Consider the following 26,708-nt stretch of genomic DNA (forward strand, 5'->3'; position numbering starts at 1 on the left):
TCAGCATATCTGGCCTAAAGAGGAGCTCCAGGCTCCCCTGTAAAAAAATTTAAAGTCAGCAGCTATAAAAATACTGTAAGAGCACTTACCTGTCCCGGGGGTCCAGAAATGTTCTCACCTGAGCCGATTCAATTGGCTTCGGGTACTGGCATCTTCAGTAAGGGAAGCTGAAAGTGAAGCTTTGTGGCTTCAAAGCCGCTCCTACTGCGTATGCGCGAAGCGGGTGGGTTGCAGTCTTCTGAGACCTGTGAAGTGTCCCAGAAGGCTCCAGTGGTTAGGAGGGGGAGCTGAACTTCCGGCTCAGATCAGCACGGCGATCTGGCCCGGAAGCGGGTAATGGTCAAATCAGGTATCCACCCCCCCCCCCAAAAAAAAAAAGCCCCAAAATGTGGCAGTGGAGGGGGGGGGGGGTTCAGGCAGAAAAACAGAGCTTCCCCTTTTGGGTGGAGTTCAGCTTTAATGGTAAAAAAAATAATTTTGTGTTTACTGTTGGAAATTGTTTTTGTTTTTTGTTTAACTAGAGGTCCTCTTACTAGGTGACACCACAGCAATAGCCAAAATTCAAGCCCTGGTGGTATCAAAAGTCGATTTTAACATCAACTGAGCCAGTTGGAAAATTAAGCACCGGAACACTGACCGAATCTTCTCAGATGCAGTCACTGCTTGGATATTCAGACAGCCGTGGGTTCCAGCTGTCTAACTACAATAGCCAACTGTGTGTGGCTTGCCCAAACATCATGGATGGAGGAATCTACACTCACACTTGGATTCCTCTTTCAGCCCTGCATACATCTCTCATTCCTTTTTCATGCTAAACCATGTGGATGGAGGAATGTCCCATGCTGGATATTGCATTCTGACAGCTGCAGCACCCTTGGCTGTCTAAAATTCCCAAATAATGACTGCATCTGATTGGCTGCAGTCACTCTTCTGGAATGGGAACGCCCATAGACAGATCAAAATGTGACCTATCCCTTCAGAATTTTAACCCATCTCTGGCCATCTCAAGAATTTTCTGCCCATTGCCTTCAATATTCAAGGGTAAGTTTTTCGAGCCAGTTGGTGTCTACAGGGCCATCCAAGGCCCATATATCAGCAAATTCAGCAGAAATCAACAAACAGCTGCCTATCTAATAGGCCCAATGGCCAGCAGAAGGAGCTTACACGCCAGGCTCACAATGCTGCTGCTAACTGCAAGAGAGTTGCTAATGTCGTCAGACTGAAAAAGGAAGATCCTGCAGCTCCAGCTTACCCGTGTCAGTGAGCTGCTGCTGCAGAGACAGGTAGGGCCATGGGTGACATCATGGCTCCTAAAATTCACAAGTACTGTGGAATGTTCCCTTACACAGAGCTGCAGGATGACATGACTGGACCTGAGCAGATCAAAACCAGGCAAGTGCACTTTTTTTTCCGTTTACACTGTCGTGTAAGATAGGTAGGAGGAGGAAAGAGAACATTTTTAAGAAGTAGTTTTTTTGTTTTTTTTAAATTGGGGCAGAACAGTGGCTAAGAGGTTAACTCTCCCACCTAGCAGCACTAGGGTCATTTGTTTGAAACCCAACCACAGCACTTCCTGTGTTTGCATGTTCTCCCTGTGCCTGCGTGGGTTTCCTCTGGGTACTCTGGTTTCCTCTCACACTATAAAAGACATGTTGATAACCCAATTGACTCCTGTCTAAATTGGCCCTAGTATGTATGTACAAATGTGAGTTAGGGACCTTAAAATTGTAAGCTCCTTGAGGGTTGGGGACTGATGTGAATGTAATGTAATATATATATATATATATCTCTATGTAAATTGACAGTGCTGTATAAGTATCTGAAATAAATAAATCTGCCTAGAGCTCAGCTGAAAATGACTGTATGGGCAAAGGGAAAGTTCACTTTAAAAGTAGACAAGAAAACAGCATGTGATCACCCAACACATGAACAGTGTACCATCAGTGGTCCATAGACCAACATTTGAGGAACACCGCATTAGATTACACAACAGGTATGGTTGCACAGCACAGGACCATCAGAGAAGCAGTCCTACCCAGGGGTGGACTGACAACTCATGGGGCCCCCGGGCAATAGGGGATCATGGGGCCCCTGTGTCCTTGCCCAAACTCAAAAAAGCCTATGAAAAAGGTACCAGGGGCATCTCATGGGGCCCCCTACTGACCCTGGGCCCTCGGGCAGTGCCCAAGTTTCCAAATGGTCAATCCGCCCCTGGTCCTACCAAAATGTCCTCAGTTTCAGGTCTGGTTGCATTTTACAAATCTGGGAAAACAACAAGGACGCCTTGCAGAGCTGCCTTGTAGTCAGGAGATGTTCTACAAATAAAATGTAGAAGACCGACAGCAGTAAAACTTTATAGCTTCTTTGATTTAAGATATTTACTCTACTCTAGGCACGGCTGGATCTGACCCAAAAACCTAAAAGACCGGTCTCGGAGCGGTGAAGCTGGTTCATCAATTCTAGTCATTACAGCATCTCTTAGCCAGCTGGGAGGGAGCGCAGTCCATGGTCAGCACCGATACAGACAATACTAGGAGCAGTTAAAAAGGCATTCTGTCCAGTCATTGGAATCTATGATCTCTACACCTGAGCAACAGCAACCATTTCACACCGAAAACTCAGTCTGACCAAAAAAAAAAAAAAAAAAAAAGAAGAAGAAAGCAAGCTCACAAAAGAAGATCTCCGGCACACCAACATAGCTGAAATACTCATTACCATTTGTTGTGGGTATTGTGTTACTTGGCTGAAAGAAACTCAGCACAAGTATGCTGGCCTCTTAACCCCACCACTATAAATCGCTGAGAAAAAGAAAAAGCTTTCAGGTGTCTCAAAGCCACCCTACCAGGATTGGACCGTAAACTAGAACTGGCGAGGTGTCAAAATGAGGTTAAAGAATGTGTCCGGTACACATCAAGACGGAAGCTTTACACGTCTGATCACAGGAATTAAAGTGGGCAGCTACTCAAAGACCGTATAAGTATGGTATGAGGAAATATGAATGCCACTTATGTACAATGGACTACTGACTTACGCAGAATAGTCAATTTAGTGTAACAGCTCTTGCCATGCCGTTACATACAAAGATGACAACTTGACATGGATGGTTCAGCTTGGAGGAGAGTGTGAAGCGACAGTCACCTTATTCAAAAATATTGTGCCTTTACAAAGAAAAAAAAAAAAAAAGATGTAAAACTACATTTTAGCTTATGCAGGCCATAGACTGGGAGAAAACCGGCCGCTTTTTTCGTTAGAAAAATGAAAAATCGGTTGTTCAATGAGCCGACGTTACCACCATTGGTAAAAAAAAGTTGGCTGATTTTCGTCCCATCTACGGCTGGCAATTATATAGAATATGCAGAAGAGGAAGAAATAGAAAATGAATAAAAAGAATAGAATATGAATAAAAAGAAGAAAAAGTTGCAACATTGTATCTATTTGTATCCATTTCAGATACAGATGTTCCTATTTGGATACAAATAGATACAATGTGGATAAACTTTTAAATGTCACATATAAAATATAGGACTGAAATTCTTTTTTTTTTTCTTCTTATTCATATTCAATTTTTTTTCCTTCTTTCATGTGACTGCTCATGCGCATTTAAAAAAAAAAAAAAAATATCGGAAAAAGATCGGCAGATCTGTCCATCATTGATGCGAAAATCAGCAGAACGACAAATTTTGCAGATTATTTTCCAGCAGGACTGATAATCGAAAAGGGAAAAAAATAAAACACTAAAAAACGGCCGACCGATTACCACACTAACAATCCAAAAATCGGCCGATTTTTTTTTCCCCAGACAAATTTTCATCCCATCTATGGCCCGCATTACTCTGAAGTATATAAACTGCTAAATCAGAAGGTCAGAAAAGGTTTCAACTACTCCCAACACATGCCAGGGAAGGAGAACTAGCCAATCATGCACTTCTTCGCCTTTGTGTGACCCTTGCTTCTCCTTGTTCATAGCTGGGTTGGTCTAAATCAGGGGAAAAAAAAAAAAAGGAAGGAGGACACACCAAAGACAAAGAACCAAAAAGACACGTCTAGAGTGATTTGTTGCTGGTGCCAAAGAACAGTCCACAGATTTTCACTAGACCCTGCACTGGTGCCTTGCAGTTAATGGACGTCAGCTAGACCGACTCCAGTTTAGTCTGGAAAGGGGTTAAACATGTAGGAAGTCCATCTCACTGAACACAATGAAATCAGATTTCAGATGCATCACGAGCTGCCAGGAAAAGAATTTCCATTTGTTTTCAAAAGCAAAACAAAAAGAATCCAACTGGCAGGATGGTGGTGCCAAAAATAGCCGGTACGACTGCACTGCAACTGCCTTGGGAAGCGGCATCTGCCAAACGTGGAGCTTGGGCGTACAAGAGGCCATGTAAACAGCTAAACAATAAGCCTGCAATATGGATTTACATCATCCGGGCTGCTGGTTTTGTTCTATCCAAACATATGTGATCATACAATGTGTCGTCAATGAAAAGACATGCCAGTAAGTTAAAAAACCATGCGCAAGCGGTTCATACCCAACCACTTTGTTTTATAACACAGTTGTCTGGCTTCCATTGTCCCTCCATGTGGCTTTACCCCGTAGATGGCGTCTCCCATTTTCTCTAGGGAGTTTCAACTATGCCTCACTTTGTATGTGCTGTCTAGACCACAGTTTCTCAACTTTTTTCAGTCCTGGCATGAAAGCATTAAAAATCTTAAAGGCACTGTCTAAAATGGGGTCCCTGTTCATAATCACCCCCCCTTTAACATCAGAATCCTTAAGCCCCTTCCCTTCACATCTGCACCTTCAGCTCCCCCCTTCACATTAGAGCATGGTTTCTCAACCAGGGTTCCATTGAACTCTAAGGTTCCTCCAGAGGTGCTAGGCGTTCCTTGAACAATGAGCAATTCCTGCTTCTCAGATAAGTTCCCACCAGGGGCGGACTGACCATTTGGAAACTCAGGCACTGCCCGAGAGCCCAGGGTCGGTAGGGGGCCCCATGACAAGCCCCTGGTACCTTTTTCATAGGCATTTTTGTGTTTGGGCAAGGACACAGGGGCCCCATGATCCCCTATTGCCCATGAGTTGTCAGTCCACCCCTGGTTTCCACTGACACCACTGATCTTTTTTGCTATATGTAAGGGGGTAATTTTTCCCACTGACCACAAGTGTAAGGAGCGTTTTTCCTACTGACCATCACACTAATATCATGAGCTGTAGAAGTCATTTTTAGTAGCAGTTGCCTGAGATTGTAAAGTTATTTCAAGGGTTCCTCCATGTTGAAAAGGTTGAGAAAGGCAGCATTAGAGTCCTCAGACTCCCCCACCCACTCCCTTTTACAACATGGCCCTCAGCTGCCCCCAGCATTATCAAAAGAGTCCTACCTTCTGATCTTCACCACAGTGCAGATGTTGCAGCATGGCAATGGGCAAGAGGGGGAGCAGATCTAAAAGGAGGTTGACTTCCATCCCCTTCTGCTGTTGGTTGCCATGAAGGCCATCTGCCCTGGATTAGTGCCATGCATTTCCATGGTGCTGGCGGCCAGCCCGTCTGCACCATAGCAACGCTTGATGCTTAGCAATAAATATGGGATGAAGCGTGACACCCCTGACAAACCCAGGCAGCATACCAGGGTGCTGTAGTTGTGATATTTGGATGCAGGGACGGCACTGGATGCCTTTGCGATAGCTGGGCATCATGTGCGTCCCTGTACCTTTAAGGAAGGTTGGACTCCTCCAGGCACACCTGCCCCTAACCAATCCATTGATACATGTGCTCCTACTATGGAGGCAATGGAAATTTTAGAGTTTGGTCCCCAGTATACAGAAGACCCTTGACGCGGGACTATGGGACAATGGAAATTTTAGAGTTTGGTCCCCAGTATACAGAAGACCCTTGACGCGGGACTATGGGACAATGGAAATTTTAGAGTTTGGTCCCAAGTACACAGAGGACCCTTGACGCGGGACTATGGCTTACGCATGCATTTGCAAATGGGTGCAAACCCTCTGTTTTTAACACAAACGGTTAGACAGGGCCAAACTGGTTGTTTTGCCAGCTGGCTGGTAAGTGTTGCCGGGAAATCCTTTGTGCTGCAGTTGTGAACCACTGGTCTAGATATCCAACTCAACCAAACGCCAAAGCATGCAATATTGACAACAGTACAAATTTGCAGCAGATTTTTGAAAAATGCTTGATGGCTGACAGGTTGATAAAAAGGCGGAAGAATTATGCAGACTAGACTAATTGTACTTTGAAAAATGCAGCAAATACCATATTACCTCAGTACAGGTCACCATAAGCAAATTACACCGATTCATCAACGGGTTTACAGAAGACCAGTTGTAATGATACAAGCCAATAAACATGTGACTCAGGAAATTACCAGAAGAGCAAATACTGCTGTACTGTGCATCTCAAACTTAAAAAAAGTTTGGGTTATTTTTTTTCTAAAAAGGAGTACGAGAAGTTAATATCCGGTGTAAGATTTTTATTGCCATCTGTGTCCCCATTGGGACAATTTACCTCTGTATTTGTACTGGCGACCATTGTCACCGAGAAAGAAACGTATGGGAAAATCCAAACATTTTTAGCGTTGTCCCCACCTGTTCCTGGGGCAGCTGTCTAAAGTGGACCATACACTAGAAGAATTGGTTTAAAATTTGTTTTCTGATAGTTATTGGGGTCAAATCAATGTTCATTTCGACCGCAATGATAATAAAGTTTGAAAGAGCAGGATGGAATTCTCATACAAATGTTTGAAGGAACATTTCTCCGAAAAACTACTAGTGTAGGACCAGCTTAAGCTCCATCACATGATCTGAACTCAACATTAGATTTCCAGGTTATCTTTTACTCCCATTCACATCTGAGTAAAGTGCTAATGCTTAGAGAAGTACAGGAGCTTCTTTACGGCACGAACATGGGCTTTTGGCCTGAACAGACTTTAAAAGGGAGCGCCTGAAAACATGCAGGTTTCGCAGCCAATACATGTGTTCCTCCAATTCTCCTCTCACGGAAAATGCTCCTTGCAGTCTAACATTCCTAGAGCCCACCAGCCATGATACCTTTACCTAGCTTGTAGGTGACGCGTTATGCGGTAATGTTGATATGTTTCCTTCTAACTCCTGTGAAATGCAAGCTTCACCTTTTCACCACTACCTCTTAGGGCTTGTTGAGGAACAATTAAAACATATGGACAGCTACATCTGCAGCCATTTTTTATTCTGCACAAACAATTCAACCAATAGACAAGATCACTACTACATGGGAAATAACTTCTTTTTAAACTTTAAACTGTTCACCTCTAAAAACTATAGATGAAAGCCAACCGACAGACGTTTAATCTGGTCTACCAAAAAGGATACCAGATCCTGGCACCAATCCATGGAAGCCACTAAGCAGCAGACTGACCCCGTCAGATGAGACGTGTGTCAACAGAAACCACTCGTCATAGTGTTTGCTCAGTCTGTACCTTCCAGGTAAAATACTCAACGATTACAGGCTACTCATCCGGTAGGCCAAGCCTTCCTCAAGCCAGCAACACCCAAGCTGCCTTTACTTTCCTACGGCTCTGCTCCAACCTGGTAGCGTCTGAGCCTCGCCCCGGGCCCTGCCCTTGCCTGATTGCTCTTTTGTAGTCAGAAACCTTCCCATGACTAAACTAGGGAGGACACCAGAAATTTCTCACATGGATGAGATATGGCAAGCTGGAACAGTTAACTCCTGCACTGCCAGGGCTCTGTAGGCAATAAAGCAAGCCAACCTACTGGAAAGAAGGCAACAGGTATGCCACATAAGCTTCAAGGGATAAAAAGTTGTCCTAGACAGCCAGATTCCAGCTATTTTACAAGGAAAAAAAAAAAAAAAAAGTTAAAGAAAGGGTACCAACTCCAAACTTAATGCAAAAATAAACACTTTTTTCTCATTCCTATAGTTTCTTCGACCTTCCCCCCTCAAAATCAAGGTAACCTAAAGGAAGAAAAGTCAGAACCAAAAGTAGTAGTGAATATAGTACATGGATTCACAAAGGGGATCAGACCTGTCCTAATAGAAGGCCAAACTAGCAGTAAGCCTTGAACGTTGGGGCAATTTAGCATCCCGTCACTGATGGCAACTCACCACTCAGGATAGTAGGGAGAACAAAAGAAACCAATTGCTACTAGGTTGCTCAATGAACCCTTGCAGACAGCAAGGGAACACTGTCATAAGAGTAGGGGAGTAGTGTAAATTGAAGGGTTCCTTCTTACGCAGCAATAAGGATAAGTCTACATGACAAAAGCCTTGAAGTCATGTGAACCCATGAGCTTGTGTGAAGATATCCCACCCCTGGGTTCCGCCAGGCACAGGAAGCCACCCCTGGGTTCCGCCAGGCACAGGAAGCCACCCCTGGGTTCCGCCAGGCACAGGAAGCCACCCCTGGGTTCCTCCAGGCACAGGAAGCCACCCCTGGGTTCCTCAAGACCCAAGTCAGTGGGCAATACAACCAACCAACATACAACTACAGTATAGCTGAAGTGACCTTTAACAAAGCAAACTTTCTTTGTTATGAACAAGCCATGACACGCTTCCATCTTACAGACACCCCTAGCTCTGGTTGCTACACTGAAATTTATTTTAACTTTTGTGGCTGACATTACAATTATTTCCACATTACCAGCAGAGGGAAAAAATGCAAATCTTCTGACCTCAATTTAATCAATTCAACATTTGTTGCTTCGCTTTTTAAAATGTGCAGCAACAAACATTTCGGATTCTTTTCAAAATCCTCACAGTGAGAGGCAATAGAATACAAAACTATAGATTTGGATATTGGGGTGCACAGTTGGGTTTTATCAGGTGTACTTTACCTGCTGTGAATTTTTTTTCCCACCTTCCCAAAAAGGCACACTATTACATATTTAAAGAGAAACCCTGTTTTCATTGGCATAAAATCTACTGCAAACCAGTCATATGCTTGCTAAAACGTTTGCAGATTCTTGCCTGCTTGTGCTTTGTAGATACCAAGACAGGTCCTTCCAGTATTGAATTCCTCACCCTAAGGCAGTGAGTTGGTTTGCCTGTTACTATCACAATCTGTTCCAGAGTTGTAATAAGGGAAAACCAGCTGAGAAAGCATAGAATGACATTTCGGGAGGGGGGGGGGGGTGATGTTTTCCCTACATGGCTATTGTGGTTATAAAAGAAAGAGAATGTTTTTGTCAAAGCTGACTGCATACTGAAGTGGAAAGATAAACAGATTACAAAATGGCCGGTGCAGCAATGATATATTTTAGACATGCGTGGACAAGTTTTCGATGCAGCTTAGCACATTAGGCTGGGTTCCCACCTAAGCGCTCTCCTTGTAGTGTATTTAATGTACATTGCAATAGCTCTTGATGTATATAAAAAGGTGCATTTGTATACGTGCTGCCATCTTTTAGTTTTTTCTGGTGCACGTAACATTCGTTTTCTTGCTCTTCCATTCAAATCAATTGGCTCCTCAACATACATACATATACATACATACATACATACATATATATATAGTCCTAATACATGTAAATTAATTGGTTTACGTGAAAGTTATAGCGTTTACAAATGGCAGTATATATACACACTGGAATTTTGGAGTTTTTTTACTAGTAATGGTGGCAATCAGCAACTTATATCAGGTCTGCAGCGGCATTCTGACACTAGGGGGGGGGGGGGGGCTGGTGGGCTGACTTGGTGTCACTTACATCCCCAGTGACACCAATACAGTGATCAGTGCTAATAAAAAGCAGACACTGTACTAATGGCACTGGGTATGAAGGGGTTAACACAAGGGGCGATCAAAGGGTTAACTGTGCGCTGTTTCACTATGTTTGGTATGTGTGCGTTTCACTGTAAACACACTGCTTTGTATGGCTCTGCTATGCAGAGCCATACAAAGCAGTGTGCAGAAGCTGACAGGGGAGAGATCTGTGTTGTTTACATACAGGTCTCTTCCCTGTCGGAAATCCTTGGAGATCGCCGGCTGGGAGCCAGTGACTGACAGCCAAGGCCGCGAATGGCGGCACAGGCGTGCCCCCTACCCGGAACTGAAAAAAAAAAAAAAAAAAAAAAAAAAAAAAAACCACACACACACACCACGCACCAATTTCACTTTCAGGCCCCATTCACATCTAACGTAGTGGGAACAGAAGTTTTTTGACTTTTTTTACCCCTGAAACTGCACAGGGCAGCTCATTGATTTCAATGGACTTTGCTGCATGTGGCTCATGGAACATTTTGGCGTGATGTGGGCTGTGCATTTTTTTTTTACTATGCATTCTGCTGCAATTGCCACTCGTTTTTTCACATGGAAAAATAGGTTTGCTTTGCTGTGCCATTAACAGTTAATGGCACCGAAAGTGCAACTAGTTAAATTTAGGTGTATAAAAGGTGGCTATACACAATGCAATTTGATTGTACAACTTTCCTTAAGATGTTCAAAATTATGGAATAGGAGGCCCCACCCATCTACGCAATCACTCTGTATCCAATCAGGCAGGCCCTTGCACCACATAGTTGATGGTAAAGCTAAAGGCGATTGTACAATCAGAATGTAAACTTTACAGAACCCAGAACACAATTCTCCTGTTTTCAATACTACGGCTCTATCCACATAGGCCGTCATCTGTTCACTCAGAATACCATGCCAAAGGAATGATCTATGCAAGATGAAAGTTAAGGTAGAAGAAAAAAAAAAAAAAAAAAAAAAAAAAAAAAAAAATCGATGTCTGTGTATTTAGTGAGAACAGTGATCGCTGATTGATTGCTTTTCATTTAATATTCATGCACCTGGAAGTGGGTGGGAGGTAGGAGGGTATATGATGCAGGGGGTGTGCTAATGAGGTCAGCTGGTCAACTCCTTCCTGTGTCATGACCTGAAGGCTCTGCAGGAAGTAAGGCAGACGTAATGGAGACACTTTTTGGACAGCCATCTGGCCACTGACCTGAAGATGGGTAGAAAAAAATGGGTAGAAAAAATGGAAAGCTGAATTTCTGCACAAGAAGTTGATGCAATATTGGTACGTAGGGAAGCTGGAATTTAGAAGAAAAGAACAAAAAAGTGAACTCATCCTTTTAAACACGTTCAAAAAAATGCAAGTGTGCGTATTTATGGGCTTATCAAAGTGCCAAGAAGCTGCTGGATTAAAAAGGAACTGCCTATTTAGATCCATCCAGCACCTAATATTCATAGGAATCTAGTATCCATGGCCATAAACCAGCAGAACGTCATCCAACACCAAAATACTCAAAAAGGTTTGTTCTCAAAATGTTTGCCAAACATCCAAAAGCATTCCAGGTAAAAATGGAGTCCTTATCTGAAGGTCAACTCCACCCAGACAGGTTATTTCAGTCCAGGGCGATAGCTGGCAAGTTAGATCACGAGTTGGATTCTTCCATCTTGAGAGCTCCACTGATAAGATTACGCCACAAGCGTTCTCCATTACATCCATTTGTTGAGGCTTCTGCAAAGCTAGTCATGTTCCTCCTATGGATACGCCATATTGTAGAACAAAACAACTAGGAATCCAAATTCATGAGATGGACTACTGTTCTTGTATTATGGGAAGAAACACAAACTAGGAAATTTGCATGGCCTGTTTTTAATCAGGCATCAATCGACTCAGATTTTTTTGTAGGCATCTTGAGAACTGGTTGAAAGGTCAACCAATCCATGCCCAACATGAATTATCCATTGTACAAAAATAACCAAGCTCTGGTCAGCAGGTTATCTAACTGTAGGCACTCCACATGCCTAGAATGGACTATAGGTGAAAACCAGGAAAACTGTTGACCCATCCGGCCCAAACGGTTGGGCGCATTGTCTAGGGCAGACTCCCTCAACCAAGTTTTCTGCAGATGTTCAAGGGGGTTCCTTGAAGAGCAATGAGAAATTTCCATCTCTTACATGTAACTATTGACACCAAATATCCTACAAGCCATCTGTAAAGGGGCAATTTTTCCTGCTGATGGCCAATGTAAGAAGCATTCTAACCACTGACCATCAAGCTAGTGTACCAAGAGTTGTAGATATTGGCAGGGGTTCCTTGGGACCTGAGAGTTATCTCAAGGGTTGTCCCACACTACAAAGGTTGAGAAAGGCTGGTCTAGGTGGCAGCTTAAAGTACATTTCCCATTCTTTTGAAATTAGCCCAAGAACACGAAAATGTTAAAATTTTCCATCTCCGCTACAATCACCTCAACCATCTGCACAGAAAGTAAAAAAATTTCCTTTTTTGTGGAGAAGTGTGAATACGAATACCAATATTGACTGCCCGAGTCAGAGAAGAAGATGGCGATTTGTTCAATGTCCAGAAGATGTCTCATCGGGGATCCGCTCACCTACTGCTAGAGTTAAGTGGCCTGCATCAGGGGCGGACTGACAACTCATGGGGCCCCCGGGCAATAGGGGATCATGGGCCCCTGTGTCCTTGCCCAAACTCAAAAAAGCCTATGAAGAAAGGTACCAGGGGCATCTCACAGGGCCCCCTACTGACCCCGGGCCCTTGGGCAGTGCCCAAGTTTCCAAATGGTCAGTCCGCCCCTGGTCTGCATACATGAACAGAAAATTTCACTATGGGACACAAGCAACCACACCTGCCTGACCAAAGCTAGGGTGGGTCAAGATTACCTAGAAAAACATTTTTTGCCGCCCCCAGTCTATGCACAGAAACATGTAGATGCGGGATCTCTGAATGCAAAGGTTTATGTGACAGATGGCCATAAAAAAAAAAAAAAAAATAGAAAATTGGTAAAAACTAAAAAGATTTATAGACAACACTAATGTAAACTGATACCCAAAGCTGAATTCTGGGCAGATAAAGAGAAAAAAAAAAAAGAAGGACAAATGAATGCAGCTATACAGTCATTAATACATCATTAACTGTGTTATATATGAAAGCAAATCAAATACATGACAACCTAGTATTAGCCTTTTACAGTCCCTGTACTGTAGAGTACAGCGGTGTGGTGTGAGGGGTGAAAAAAAAAAAACAAAAAAAAAAAACAAAAAAAAAAAAAACAAAAAAAAAAAAAACAGTAGCAGTGAAAATCTTTGGACTGAAGGAGAATATTTCAGAAAAAGCTGGCTTTGATAGAGATTATATTTTAAAGAACAATCTTTTGGGTGGAGTTATGCTTTAAAGTGAAGATAATGGGCAGCACAGTGACTAAATGGTTAGCACTTCTGCCTGGCAGTACTGGGGTCGTTGGTTCGAATCCCAACCACGGCACCACCTGCCTAGAGTTTGCATGTTCTCCCTGTGCGGGTTTCCTCCCACCCTCCAAAGACATGCTGGTAGGTGAATTGGCTCCTGTCTAAATTGTCCCTAGTATGTATATGTATGAATGTGAGTTAGGACCTTAGATTGTACGCCCCTTGAGGGTTAGGGACTGATGTGAATGTACAATATATATGTAAAGCGCTGCGTAAATTGACAGCGTTATATAAGTACCTGAAATAAAGATAAAGCAAAATCACAAAAAAGAAAATTTTTGCTTGTTAAAAATATCTGATGATCCTGCATAAAGCTCCTTTTTAAGGACCCGGCACTCCACTCAGCTCCAGAGTGTGGGAAAGCCCCTTGACATCCTCCTATACAATGCAGGGCTACTGGTCCTGCATTGTACATGATGATGTCAGAGAGCTGCAACCAGCCAGGGAAGCAGCTTCACATGAAGAGGAGGAACACTCTTTATGCTTTTGAACCCCTAGCCAAAAGGAGCATTTAACCCATGCAGTGCATGGCGCACACCACTACATAAAACTTCACAATCCGCATCTGGGCTTTTAAAAATTGAAAATAGTTTTACGATACTCAGTGCTCTGGTAAACTAAACGTATACTAGACCTCTCCCTGTGCCTGCGTGGGTTTCCTCCGGGTACTCCGGTTTCCTCCCACCCTCCAAAGACATGCTTGTCGGTTAAGTGGCCAGTCTAAACTGGCCCTGGTATGTGTATGTATGAATGTGAGTTAGGGACCTTAGATTGTACACCCCTTGAGGGTTAGGGACTGATGTGAATAAAATTTAAAAAAAAAATAATAATAATAATAAATATATATATATACACACACACACACACACACACACACACACACACACACACACACACACACACATACATACATATATATATATATACACACACACACACACACATATACACACATATACATACATATACACACACATATACATACATACACACACATTTTCTGAGTGCAGTCGGTGACACCGAATGACATAGCATGAGCAATGTACTGGGTAACAGCTGAAGGTGGCGTCATCCAGATTTTATTTATTACAGGTACTTGTATAGCATCGTCAATTTACGAAGCACTTTACGTGTGTGGTGTGTGTATGTATATATATATATATATATATATATATATATATATATATATATATATATATATACACATACATACATACATATACATATACACACACACACACACACACACATATAAACACATACATACACACACACACGTAAAGTGCTTCGTAAATTGACGATGCTATACAAGTACCTGTAATAAATAAATAAAATCCGAATGACACCACCTTCAGCTGTTACCCAATGTATTGCTCATGTTATGTCATTCGGTGTCACCGGCTGCACTCAGAAACAAATCCTGCCGGGTTGCAGATCAATGCCACAACTCTAGTTCAGCACAAGGCGGAGCTGAGCGCCGGGGGTATGACACTTGTCGGAAACGCACGCTGACCACTTTCAGGATTATTCAGGATTAATAAACCCCACGCCAGCTCATTACCTATATTTTCACTAGCCACGGCTGGACCCTAAGCCGCCCTGATCCCTTCCCTTCATAGCAGTGACCGGCCATGTGTCTACAAATACATCCCCGTCATGCTGAAACAAAAACACTGCCCAGAGCCAGGCAGCAACCTAAGTCATGCGCTTACTAATGACAAAAGGCAGAATTTCACCCACACAAGCGGCCATTGTCCCGCTCAATCAGCAAATAAAAGCTTGTTACTTTAAAGAATATTCCCATTAGTGGCGGCTGGTCGGTGGGCGGAAGACCTATCCCAACGCAGCGTACAAAGTTCACCAAAAGCACAGGACAAAGAGGAGGATACACTCTTCCAGTTCCAGTGACAGCAAGGGGGGGAAAAAACACAGCCTACACCCAATGTTGATCCATCACATCCAGGCATTAGTATGATAGTGTGCAAAAAACGTGACGCTAAAAACTTAAAGATTCTGTATTTATTGACAATTCTGTTTTTGTAATAAAAAAAATAGATCAATGATGTGTTAAGAACAGATACACTGGGGATAAAAAAAAAAACAAAACACACACACACACACACACACACACACACACACACACACAAAAATAACACCAAATAAAATAAAAACCAAACGATAAAATTAAAATCGAACACAAAATAACCTAAAACCAATATAAAAAATTGAATAGAAAATTATACAATATAATAAAAAAATTTTAAACAAAAAATAAAATAAACCAAGGATAAAATACTAAAAATTCCCAAAAACAAACAAAAATTATACAAAAATATATAAAAATGATAAACTATAAAATTATCAATTATAAAATATATAAAATAACAAAAATGATATAATAATCCATCAGAAGCTCAGAAAAAAAAACTAAAAAAAAGTAGTATGTGGATTGTATTTCCCTTGTGAAGTTCCACAGCAAACCACAAGGATCCCAGGTAGGAGACGATCACAAAGGAAGCAATGCCAGCCCACGATGAGATCATACTAGGAACAGTAGATGACGCCTTATGACACACAGAGTTATGTACCGAGACAATGCAAAGTGCAATAACCCAGCAAGATCTGACCCCAGGACAGTATTGAATCGTAGAATGCATCCTACGGGTACATGCACTTTCGCCAAATATAAAAACAAAGAGAAACCAAATAATGGTGTAAATAAAAAAAAACCAAAAAGGTTCATGTCATACAAATGCCAGCTGTTCAGCAGAAGTCCCATACCAGCTACAGGTCATCTGCAATATTTGGAGACATCTGGACAAGTTTAGACTCCGGGTTTGCAACACATAATGACAGCCCCTGTACAATCTACTTCTTAGATCAAAGTATGGAACAAGGAAAGTATATTCTAAATTCGGGTTGCCCAAGACAACAAAACGAATACAAAAATGAAAGGTTGGAGAGTAGGCAGGGCACAGGGCAAATCTGAAGCTCGCGATCACAAAACTCCAGGTGAGATTAGACAAGATTATATCAAATTCAGATGCCAAAGCTCAAAGTCAGGATTTGTTCTTAACACATAAACCATGGAGAACGCTAAAATTGGCCAAAGACACAAGGATCAGATCCTAAGATTACACCACTCACAACTGAGGGCAGACTTTCCCAATCTTTTAACCTCAGGGGAACCACTGAATGAATGTTCAGGTCTAGTGAGGTCCTGCTAAAACAACTGATCATGGAGGCCGTGGGGAGAGCGCTCCCTTCTAAAGTGGTGGTCAATGAGGAGAATGTCCCTTGTACTTTGGAAGATAGTAGCAAGGATGTCCCTCACTTTGGTGGTCAATGAGCAGAATGCCAACCCTAAAAATGGCTAAACCATTAAATGAATTTTGAGGTCTAGGCAAGATCCTGCTAAAAAGAATAAAAAACAAACAATCACAGAGTCCATGGGCAGAACATCCTCCCACTGTGGTGGCCAGAGGGAAGAACGACGCCCCTCACGTTGGCGGCCAGAGGGAAGAACGACGTCCCTCACGTTGGCGGCCAGAGGGAAGAACGACGCCCCTCACGTTGGCGGCCAGAGGGAAGAACGACGTCCCTCACGTTGGCGGCCAGAGGGAAGAACGACGTCCCTCACGTTGGCGGCCAGAGGGAAGAACGACGTCCCTCACGTTGGCGGCCAGAGGGAAGAACGACGTCCCTCACGTTGGCGGCCAGAGGGAAGAACGACGTCCCTCACGTTGGCGGCCAGAGGGAAGAACGACGTCCCTCACGTTGGCGGCCAGAGGGAAGAACGACGTCCCTCACGTTGGCGGCCAGAGGGAAGAACGACGTCCCTCACGTTGGCGGCCAGAGGGAAGAACGACGTCCCTCACGTTGGCGGCCAGAGGGAAGAACGACGTCCCTCACGTTGGCGGCCAGAGGGAAGAACGACGTCCCTCACGTTGGCGGCCAGAGGGAAGAACGATGTCCCTCACGTTGGCGGCCAGAGGGAAGAACGCTCCTTCCTGGTCAATGGAAAGAAAGCCCTTACATTGGAGGTCAGAATGCCAACCCTAGAGACAGCTATTGAGTTCATTGGTGTCCTACAACTGGCCCTTCCAAGTGACATTGGTCGTAAAACTACGCAGGCACCATCAAATAGAAGTCAACCAGCCACGACTCAAGGAACCTCTGAAGGAGCCCTGGTTGAGAATGTCTGATCTAGAACATACAGAGATCTCTATAGGGAACACTAGATACTCTTCCAACATACACATTTTCAGCGAGATCACCTCCGAGGAAATAATTGGCCATTCTAGGTGATCATCTCAGCCAACATTAAAACACATGGGGACTACAAAGGTCCACCCATCCAATCTCTAGACATTGGTCTACCTATACAATCTCCCAGCCCTCAACATTTTGTCCACCCAGGGTGACCAGACAAGAATTTCGTCCCATCTGATCCATGACCAGGACTAGCAGACTATGGATATCATTGATCTCCAACAAGAACACAAGTGACACATCCTACAAGCCAGTAGACACTGACCATACTGTCTGATCGTACAAGCTCTTCTAAGGTGACCATACACCATACAATCTGATTGGGCAGTCTCTTCTAAAAGGTGGCCATACATTCTGATTGGGCAGTCTCTTCTAAAAGGTGGCCATACATTCTGATTGGGCAGTCTCTTCTAAAAGGTGGCCATACATTCTGATTGGGCAGTCTCTTCTAAAAGGTGGCCATACATTCTGATTGGGCAGTCTCTTCTAAAAGGTGGCCATACATTCTGATTGGGCAGTCTCTTCTAAAAGGTGGCCATACATTCTGATTGGGCAGTCTCTTCTAAAAGGTGGCCATACATTCTGATTGGGCAGTCTCTTCTAAAAGGTGGCCATACATTCTGATTGGGCAGTCTCTTCTAAAAGGTGGCCATACATTCTGATTGGGCAGTCTCTTCTAAAAGGTGGCCATACATTCTGATTGGGCAGTCTCTTCTAAAAGGTAGCCATACATTCTGATTGGGCAGTCTCTTCTAAAAGGTGGCCATACATTCTGATTGGGCAGTCTCTTCTAAAAGGTAGCCATACATTCTGATTGGGCAGTCTCTTCTAAAAGGTGGCCATACATTCTGATTGGGCAGTCTCTTCTAAAAGGTGGCCATACATTCTGATTGGGCAGTCTCTTCTAAAGGTGGCCATACATTCTGATTGGGCAGTCTCTTCTAAAGGTGGCCATACATTCTGATTGGGCAGTCTCTTCTAAAAGGTGGCCATACATTCTGATTGGGCAGTCTCTTCTAAAGGTGGCCATACAATCCGATTGGACAGTCTCTTCTAAAGGTGGCCATACAATCCGATTGGACAGTCTCTTCTAAAGGTGGCCATACAATCTGATTGGACAGTCTCTTCTAAAGGTGGCCATACAATCTGATTGGACAGTCTCTTCTAAAGGTGGCCATACAATCTGATTGGACAGTCACCTTTGGATATCCTCCTTGCCTTCTTGAATAGTTCAGACTTTTCCTCACATTATATAGGTTTGGTGAATCTATAGAAGATCGCACAGGTCGCATGGTGTATGTCCAACCCTAAACACACCAGCCGCAGCCACAGACCCGACATACGAAACAATGAAGGCTGAGACAATGCCAATGCCGCCCTCCCACCACCAGTGCAGCCCAAAGCAAGCGCCCAGTCCGCCCAGCATGATACCCAGTGAGCCCCAACCCTGGAGGAGGCGGGACAGGTCCTCTTACCCCGCGGTGCCAGGCGCTGGAGGAGGCGGCGGTATCCCGTGACTGCGCTCCGGACTCACTCCGACAACTAAACCCTCAGCCCAGAGCCTACTGACAAGCGACACCCCCTCCCCCGCCCGACCAATGAAGAGCCGCCCCTACTCTAGCGCCCTCCCCCTCCTTCTACTCTTATTGAACGATACAGAAATCAATCTCACGTCCTCTCGCCGCTCCGTTCCCGCCCCGCGCAAGCTGATTGGCGAAGGCGACCGTCGATCAATCTGCTCTCTCCCTTTGCTGCCGGGACAGACTGTGTATTGGGTACAAGTTCACACAGAGGAAGGTGATTGGCTGGCGGCGATCTCAGTCAAATGAAGTTCAGCCAGTAGAAAAATGGCTGGTCCAGGCACCGCCCTAGAATGACGATTTCAGGTTCACCTGGCCAGGTGGAGTTATAGTGAAGGCTGCGTGAGTCATAGAAAGCCAGGCACGGCGACCGGCCTCACCTCCTGGCCTGGGACGCCAGCTATGCCTGGTCACACACCAGCAGGGGGAGGGCAAAAAGTTTATTTCCAGTCCCCTCCTCCCTTTATTGATATCTGTAGCCATGACCACCATGGTACCTGTGCTGATATTCACTCTGACTAGCGCCAAAATGCGCCATGTTTTGGGACAAAAGTTTTTGGTGACGCGTCCAATAATTGGGATATTTTTGTGCGACGGAAGACCACTGACATTAATACAACACATGTTAATGTGACCGCACGCAAAATCTCACTTTTTTGCGCTTTTATGAAACGCGCTAAAACGCAGCTGCATTGCCATTCATGGTTAATGACGCCCCCAAATGTGGCAAGAAGACGCATAAAAAAGGAGAAGTAAAACGCGCTGTAAAAAAAAAACACGCAAGGTTCAAAATGGGAAAACAGGAAAAAGCTACATGAGCTAATTTACCACACAAAACACGCACGTTTCAAAATGCTAGGGGTGGGCGAGGCCTGGGTATTTGGTAAATAGACGCTAAATTGCGTGTTTCAGCTGAAAACGGTGCGTCGCGTCTGCGGTGCCGTTCATTGTTAATGGCACCCCAAAGGCAGGAAGAAGACTCGTGGAAAAACACGGAAAAAAAAAATGTGCAAAGGTTCAACGTGGCAAAAGGCTACTCGGTTAATGACCACCTACCGCGGGTATACTGCAGCAGAGCGACCCCACATGTATGCAGTCTGGGTAGGGGGCGCACACACCAGCTGCCCCGGCTGTGCTGCCATTCACTCCAGTACATGCCAATCAGTGGGTCCCACCCATTTATTTATGGCTAGGACCAGGGGCCGACTGACAACTCATGGGGCCCCCGGGCAATAGGGGATCATGGAGCCCCTGTGTCCTTGCCCAAACTCAAAAAAGCCTATGAAAAAAATACCAGGGGCATCTCATGGGGCCCCCTACTGACCCCGGGCCCTCAATAGGGGATCATGGGGCCCCTGTGTCCTTGCCCAAACTCAAAAAAGCCTATGAAAAAGGTACCAGGCGCATCTCATGGGGCCCCCTACTGACCCTGGGCCCTCGGGCAGTGCCGAGTAGCAGAAGAGAGCTCTGTGTTTGAAAACAACACAAGGCTCTCTACAGACAGCTGCGATGTGCGTTTATTTCTCTCCCTGCAAAGCAGGGAGTAAAAACCGGCACATTGCTTAGTTAAATCAGCACAGTAAAGTAGGCCATACTGGGGTCGAATTCCGAACGATTTTTCGATCAAAAACGTTGTTCTGTAATCCGATGGTGCCACCAATGATTTCAAAAATCGGTCGTTTTTCACGAATTTTCCAAGCGAAATGGGGAGGAACCACGAAAATCGGCTGGTACCATTGCCCCACTAACAGAGCGAAAATCAGCCGGTTATTCTTAGGTCCGATTTTCTAATGAAAAATCATTTGGCAATCAACCCATATATGGCTGGCCTTGGGCACACAGTTAACCCTTTGATAGCCCTTACGGCTCGGTTTACACTACTGCGACTTGAAAGTTGCAGCTCTGCCAGGCGACGTCCTGGCGACGAGTACGGCTTCGATGCGCGACTTTCATGCTGTGGGACTTTGCTTGGGTAATCTTCCTGTCAATTCCAAATCACATCAGTATAAAGGAGGATCCCACTTGGAGGTGACTTCCATTAAAGTCCATTGGCGCAAGTTGGATTGAAGTCGCCTTGAAGTACTACGGGGACCTTTGCTAAATTCAGGGCGACTTCAGTAGGGCTAATTAAGACAGCTCTCGTTGACTAACATGGAATTTCACAGGTCATGTGACTTAGAGCCCATTCACACTTGTGCGACTTGTCATGAGGTCCAAAGTCACATGACTAGTTGCACCCTGGTTTTTTTTTTTAGTTTTTTTTTTCTACATTCAGCACTGCTGAGGGCTCCGCTGCCTCCTGATTGCTTCCACACAGGGGTAAAGTAACCCCCCTGTACGCCCCCTGCTATGCATCCCTGGCTACAATTGCCCATCTGTGTGCACGGGACCAGCATAGCGGGCGCTGCAGGGTAGAGGGGTGGGAGGAGAGCGGACGCATATTATCTTGTATGTCACTTCCGGGTCCCCGTTGATAGTTTCCACGGCCAGTATGGCCGGGAAAGAATATAATGTGCACTGCATCACATTCAGTAGAGCACAGGGGAGACATCAGGGGTCTCATTAACCGCCTCCCGCCCGCCATATAAGGAAATAACGGGTGCAAGGCGGTTCTCTCGTTCTGGGAGGACGTCATATGACGTCCTCCCACTCTAACCCCGTGTGCGAGGCTCCGGGGGGCGCGTGACGATCGGTGGTGCGCTGTGTCCCTCGGACACAGTGGATCACCGATCAACGGAAAGAGCCGAAGACGTCGGCTCGGTCATGTGATCAGCTGTGTCCAATCACAGCTGATCACATGTAAATAAGGAAATGCCGGTTATCGGCATTTCTCTCCTCACAAGCTGTCACACTGACAGCTTGAGAAGAAAGGACAGCCGGTAATCGGCATTCCTTGGAGGAGACATCTACACTGATCATCAGGGCACTGATGATCAGTGTGCCCTGATGATCAGTGTAGCCCCAGCAGTGCTGCCTGTCAGTGTCCATTAATGCCACCTGCCAATGCGCATCAGTGCCACATCAATGCCACATATCAGTGCCTACCTGTGCACTTCAATGCCACATATCAGTGCCTACCTGTGCACTTCAATGCCACATATAAGTGCCTACCTGTGCACTTCAATGCCACATATCAGTGCCTACCTGTGCACTTCAATGCCACATATCAGTGCCTACCTGTGCACATCAATGCCACATATCAGTGCCTACCTGTGCACATCAATGCCACATATCAGTGCCAATCTGAGCTGCCTTTCAGTGCCACCTATCAGTGACAGTCAGTTCCACCAATCAGTGCCAGTCAGTGCTACCTATTAGTGCTGCCAATCAGTGCCACCTATCATTGCGCATCAGTGCCGCCTATCAGTGCTCGTCATTGCTGCCTGTCAGTGCCAGTCAGTGCCATCTATCAGTGCCGCCTATCAGTGCTCGTCATTGCTGCCTGTCAGTGCCAGTCAGTGCCATCTATCAGTGCCGCCTATCAGTGCCATATATGAGTGCTGACTTTCAGTGCCCATCAGTGATGCCTGTCAATGCCCATTAGTGCCACCTATCAGTGCCCATCAGTGCAGCCTATTAGTGCCCATCACTGCAGCCTCATTAGCGCACATCAGTGAAGCAGAAAAATCACTACAAAATTTTATAACAAAAACTAAGAAAAAACGTTTTGTTTTTTTCAAAATTTTCAGTTGTTTTTGGTTTGTTTAGCAAAAAATAAAAAACCCAGAGGTGATTAAATACTACCAAAAGAAAGCTCCATCTGTCTAAAAAAAATGATACAAATTTCATATGGGTACAGTGTTGCATGACCACGCAATTGTCATTCAAAATGTGACAGCGCTGAAAGCTGAAAATTGGCCTGGGCAGGAAGGGGGTATAAGTGCCTGGTAGACAAGTGGTTAAAGAGAACCTGTCACCATAAAGTAATCACATTGGTATCTTTTTGTCCTCTGTGATAAAAAAAAAGCATGATCCCAGTATAGTTTCTTTTTTCATTCTGTTTGATATAAAAGTGGTCCGAGCGGAAGCCCGGTAAGGATGCGACCGGCAGCAAACACTTCCTGGGACACAGTGAAAGGAGCTGATGTTCCTCCCACTATGTGACATCAGAAACCGGAAGCAACAAGGATTTAGTCTCTTCCGGGTTTGGTCTTGGGTAAATGAGCCGTTACCGGCTTGTGAAAGTATCTGATCAGACTGATCTCAGATTGTTGCGAATTTTGATGCTTTGAGCTTCAATCTACAAAACATTCAAGTGGTACATTAGGTTATAACTTGCAGAACTGAGGTCGTCAGTTTGAATCCCAACCATGACACTGCATGGGTTTCCTTCTGATACTCTGGTTTCCTCCCAAACATCAAAGAGTAACTACAGTAGTAGGGTAATTGCATCCTGTCTAAATTAGAGGATGCTTATCATTTATTGAGGAAATGAAAAGTGGTCCCTGAATGGTGCCTGTGCCGAGTTAGCGACTTCTTGCACGGCAGACACCCGGGACCGGACCTTAGAAGCTAGTGGTAGTAATGCTGCCTACTAGACTGATTTCTGACTTCACAGGTATAGCACATGCATACTTACAGTGGCACAAACTGGACAAATGTAATTGTAACAATTGGCATACCTAAGCTTTAGCTTTCAAGGTATCTAATATACAATATTTACAATTTTTAATACAGGTATATTTATTATTATACAGGATTTATATAGCGTCAACAGTTTGCTCAGCACTTTACAATATAACGGGAGACAATACAGCAACAATACAGTTCAGTACAAGAGGGTTAGGAGGGCCCTGCTCCTTGGAGCTTACAATCTAAGATTTATTATTATTATTATTATACAGGATTTATATAGCGCCAACAGTTTGCTCAGCGCTGTACAATATAACAGGAGACAATACAGCAACAATACAGTTCAGTACAAGAGGGTCAGGCGGGCCCTGCTCCTTGGAGCTTACAATCTAAGATATCTATAGCAATAGGCAAAGGCACAATAGAAATACATAAGGAACTGTAAATAAATACAGTGATTTTCAGTAAAGTCATTGGCAAGCCTGGAGTAAGATGCAATTGTTAGAGATAAATCACCTACCAGGGGCGGACTGACCATTTGGAAACTCGGGCACTGCCCGAGGGCCCGGGGTCAGTAGGGGGCACCATGAGATGCCCCTGGTACCTTTTTCATAGGCTTTTTTGAGTTTGGGCAAGGACACAGGGGCCCCATGATCCCCTATTGCCCGGGGGCCCCATGAGTTGTCAGTCCGCCCCTGTCACCTACTGTATAACAAAGGCTCCCTGCGTCTGCTTAATGAATTATTGTTCTGTAGATCTAGTCTAGAGGAAGGCAAAAAAAAAAAAATAGGGCATCCTTCCTGACTCCAAACAGCAATCCATTTCCACCAAGGGTGATATATGCTTAAAAAATCTGCTAGAGATCTCAGACAGACCAGGTCCTTGAATCCCTTCTTCATTTTTTTCTGATTACTGAAGTCAGAAGGTATGGAAGTCAGGCAGATAGCATTTTTAGAGGGACGGGACAGCCATGACAGTATTTTTCTCATGATAGCTCACCTTTAAAGCCTAACTCCAACTTGGGCAAACAATTAAAACATGCACTATATTGCCAAAAGTATTGGGCCACCTGCCTTTACATGCACATGAATTTTAATGGCATCCCAGTCTTAGTCTTAGGGTTCAATATTGAGTTGGCCCCGCCCTTTGTGGCTATAACAGCTTCAACTCTTCTGGGAAGGCCGTCCACAAGGTTTAGGAGGGTGTCTATGGGAAGGTTGGACCATTCTTCCAGAAGTACATTTGTGAGGTCAGGCACTGATGTCGGACAAGACCAGGCACTGATGTCGGACAAGAAGACCTGGCTCACAGTCTCCGCTCTAATTCATACCAAAGATGTTCTATGGGGTTGAGGTCAGGACTCTGTGCAGGCCAGTCAAGTTCCTCCACCCTACCCTCATCCATGTCTTTATGGACCTTGCTTTGTGCACTGGTGCGCAGTCATGTTGGAACAGGAAGGGGCCATCCCCAAATTGTTCCCACAAAGTTGGGAGCATGAAATTGTCCAAAATGTCTTGGTATGCTGATGCCTTAAGAGTTCCCTTCACTGGAACTAAGGGGCCAAGCCCAACCCCCGAAAAACAACCCCACACCATAATCCCTCCTCCACCAAACCTGATACTTAGCACAATGCAGTCAGGCAAGTACCAATCTCCTGGCAACCGCCAAACCCAGACACGTCTATCGGATTGCCAGACTGAGTCCAGAGAACACGTCTCCACTGCTCTAGAGTCCAGTGATGGCATGCTTTACACCCCTGCATCCGACACTTTGCATTGCACTTGGTGATATAAGGCTTGGACAGGGGCAAACTGACAACTCATGGGGCCCCCGGGCAATAGGGGATCATGGGGCCCCTGTGTCCTTGCCCAAACTCAAAAAAGCCTATGAAAAAGGTACCAGGGGCATCTCATGGGGCCCCCTACTGACCCCGGGCCCTCGGGTAGTGCCCGAGTTTCCAAATGGTCAGTCCGCCCCTGGGCTTGGATGCAGCAGAATATTTAGTAGCAAGAAAGTTTCATGGATGGACTTATTGCACAGGTGACAACCTATCACTGTACTACGTTTGAATTCACTGACTTCCTGAGAGCGACCCATTCTTTCACAAATGTTTGTAGAAGCAGTCTTCATGCCTAGGTGTTTGATTTTATACACCTGTGGTCACGGAGGTGATTGGAACACCTGAATCCAATGACTTGGAGGGGTGTCCCAATAGTTTGCAATATAGTGTAGTTCCCAGTGTCTTCAAAATATAAAAAAAGCTCCTAAATCACAAGTTTTGGTTTTGTGCTTTTATCAATATATTTGTTAGCGGTAACAAATGTAAATCTTACAAAATTTATTCCACTAAAAATTTATCGGAAAGAAAAAAATGCTATACACACCCAACCTGATCTGTACCTTATACTTACTCTACTCATCTATACTCAGGGTCTGCCCACTGATGGAGGAAAGAGGATGAAGAGGACCTGTGATGTCACATGACTGCACTGAAGACACCTGGAGGAAAGGTTAGCGCTCCAAAGGAGAAAGAGGGGCCTGCTGAACCTGGCGTTTGTGGTGGGAAAGGCATCATTCACATAGGGCTTATGCATCTGTGCCCCATGTGGGGGCCAGTTTTTACCCACAGCAGCTGCATCCCAGTTGACCGGAATGGGACTGCCTGCATGGGGATGCATGGAACACGTGTGTATCCCCATACAGTGTAAAAACAGCCCTCACATGGGCATGGATGTATACTCCCCATGTGAACAACGTCTGCTTTACTCACAACCCCTCATCTTCCAAATAAAAAAAAAGGCCTAGAAAGAAATAGTTTGTACAGAAAACATTAAAAAAAATGTATATCTTGGCTTCCAAACTTCCGTAACGCATAGGTGTTGTTAGATACATCCACCTACCTCAAGAAGAATCTAGCACACAAAATTTTATCAGAATGATTCCAGTTATGTGGTAGTATCTTAAAATTTCGAGACTAGTTTTGTAACATGCCGACAGATGACAGCACAAGGCTGCACGCACAGTCACAGGGAGCACCGACCTTCATAAGCCAGTATGCCAA

At 44.7% G+C, this 26,708-nt stretch overlaps 1 protein-coding gene across 1 annotated transcript in view; it reads right to left on the bottom strand.

The window, feature by feature from the left end:
- The window catches only part of JUP (junction plakoglobin), a 109,742-nt gene extending 90,643 nt beyond the window's left edge, over nt 1–19,099 (bottom strand). The window contains exon 1 of the mRNA XM_089674453.1: nt 18,971–19,099. The gene's annotated coding sequence lies outside the window, so the exon portion shown is untranslated. The remainder of the gene's footprint in view (nt 1–18,970) is intronic.
- Nucleotides 19,100–26,708: the final 7,609 nt, after the last annotated feature.

The sequence above is a fragment of the Staurois parvus genome, unplaced genomic scaffold (assembly GCF_062004578.1).
Source record: "Staurois parvus isolate SC_StPar_1 unplaced genomic scaffold, SC_StPar_1.0 ptg000151l, whole genome shotgun sequence".
Classification (NCBI taxonomy): domain Eukaryota; kingdom Metazoa; phylum Chordata; class Amphibia; order Anura; family Ranidae; genus Staurois; species Staurois parvus.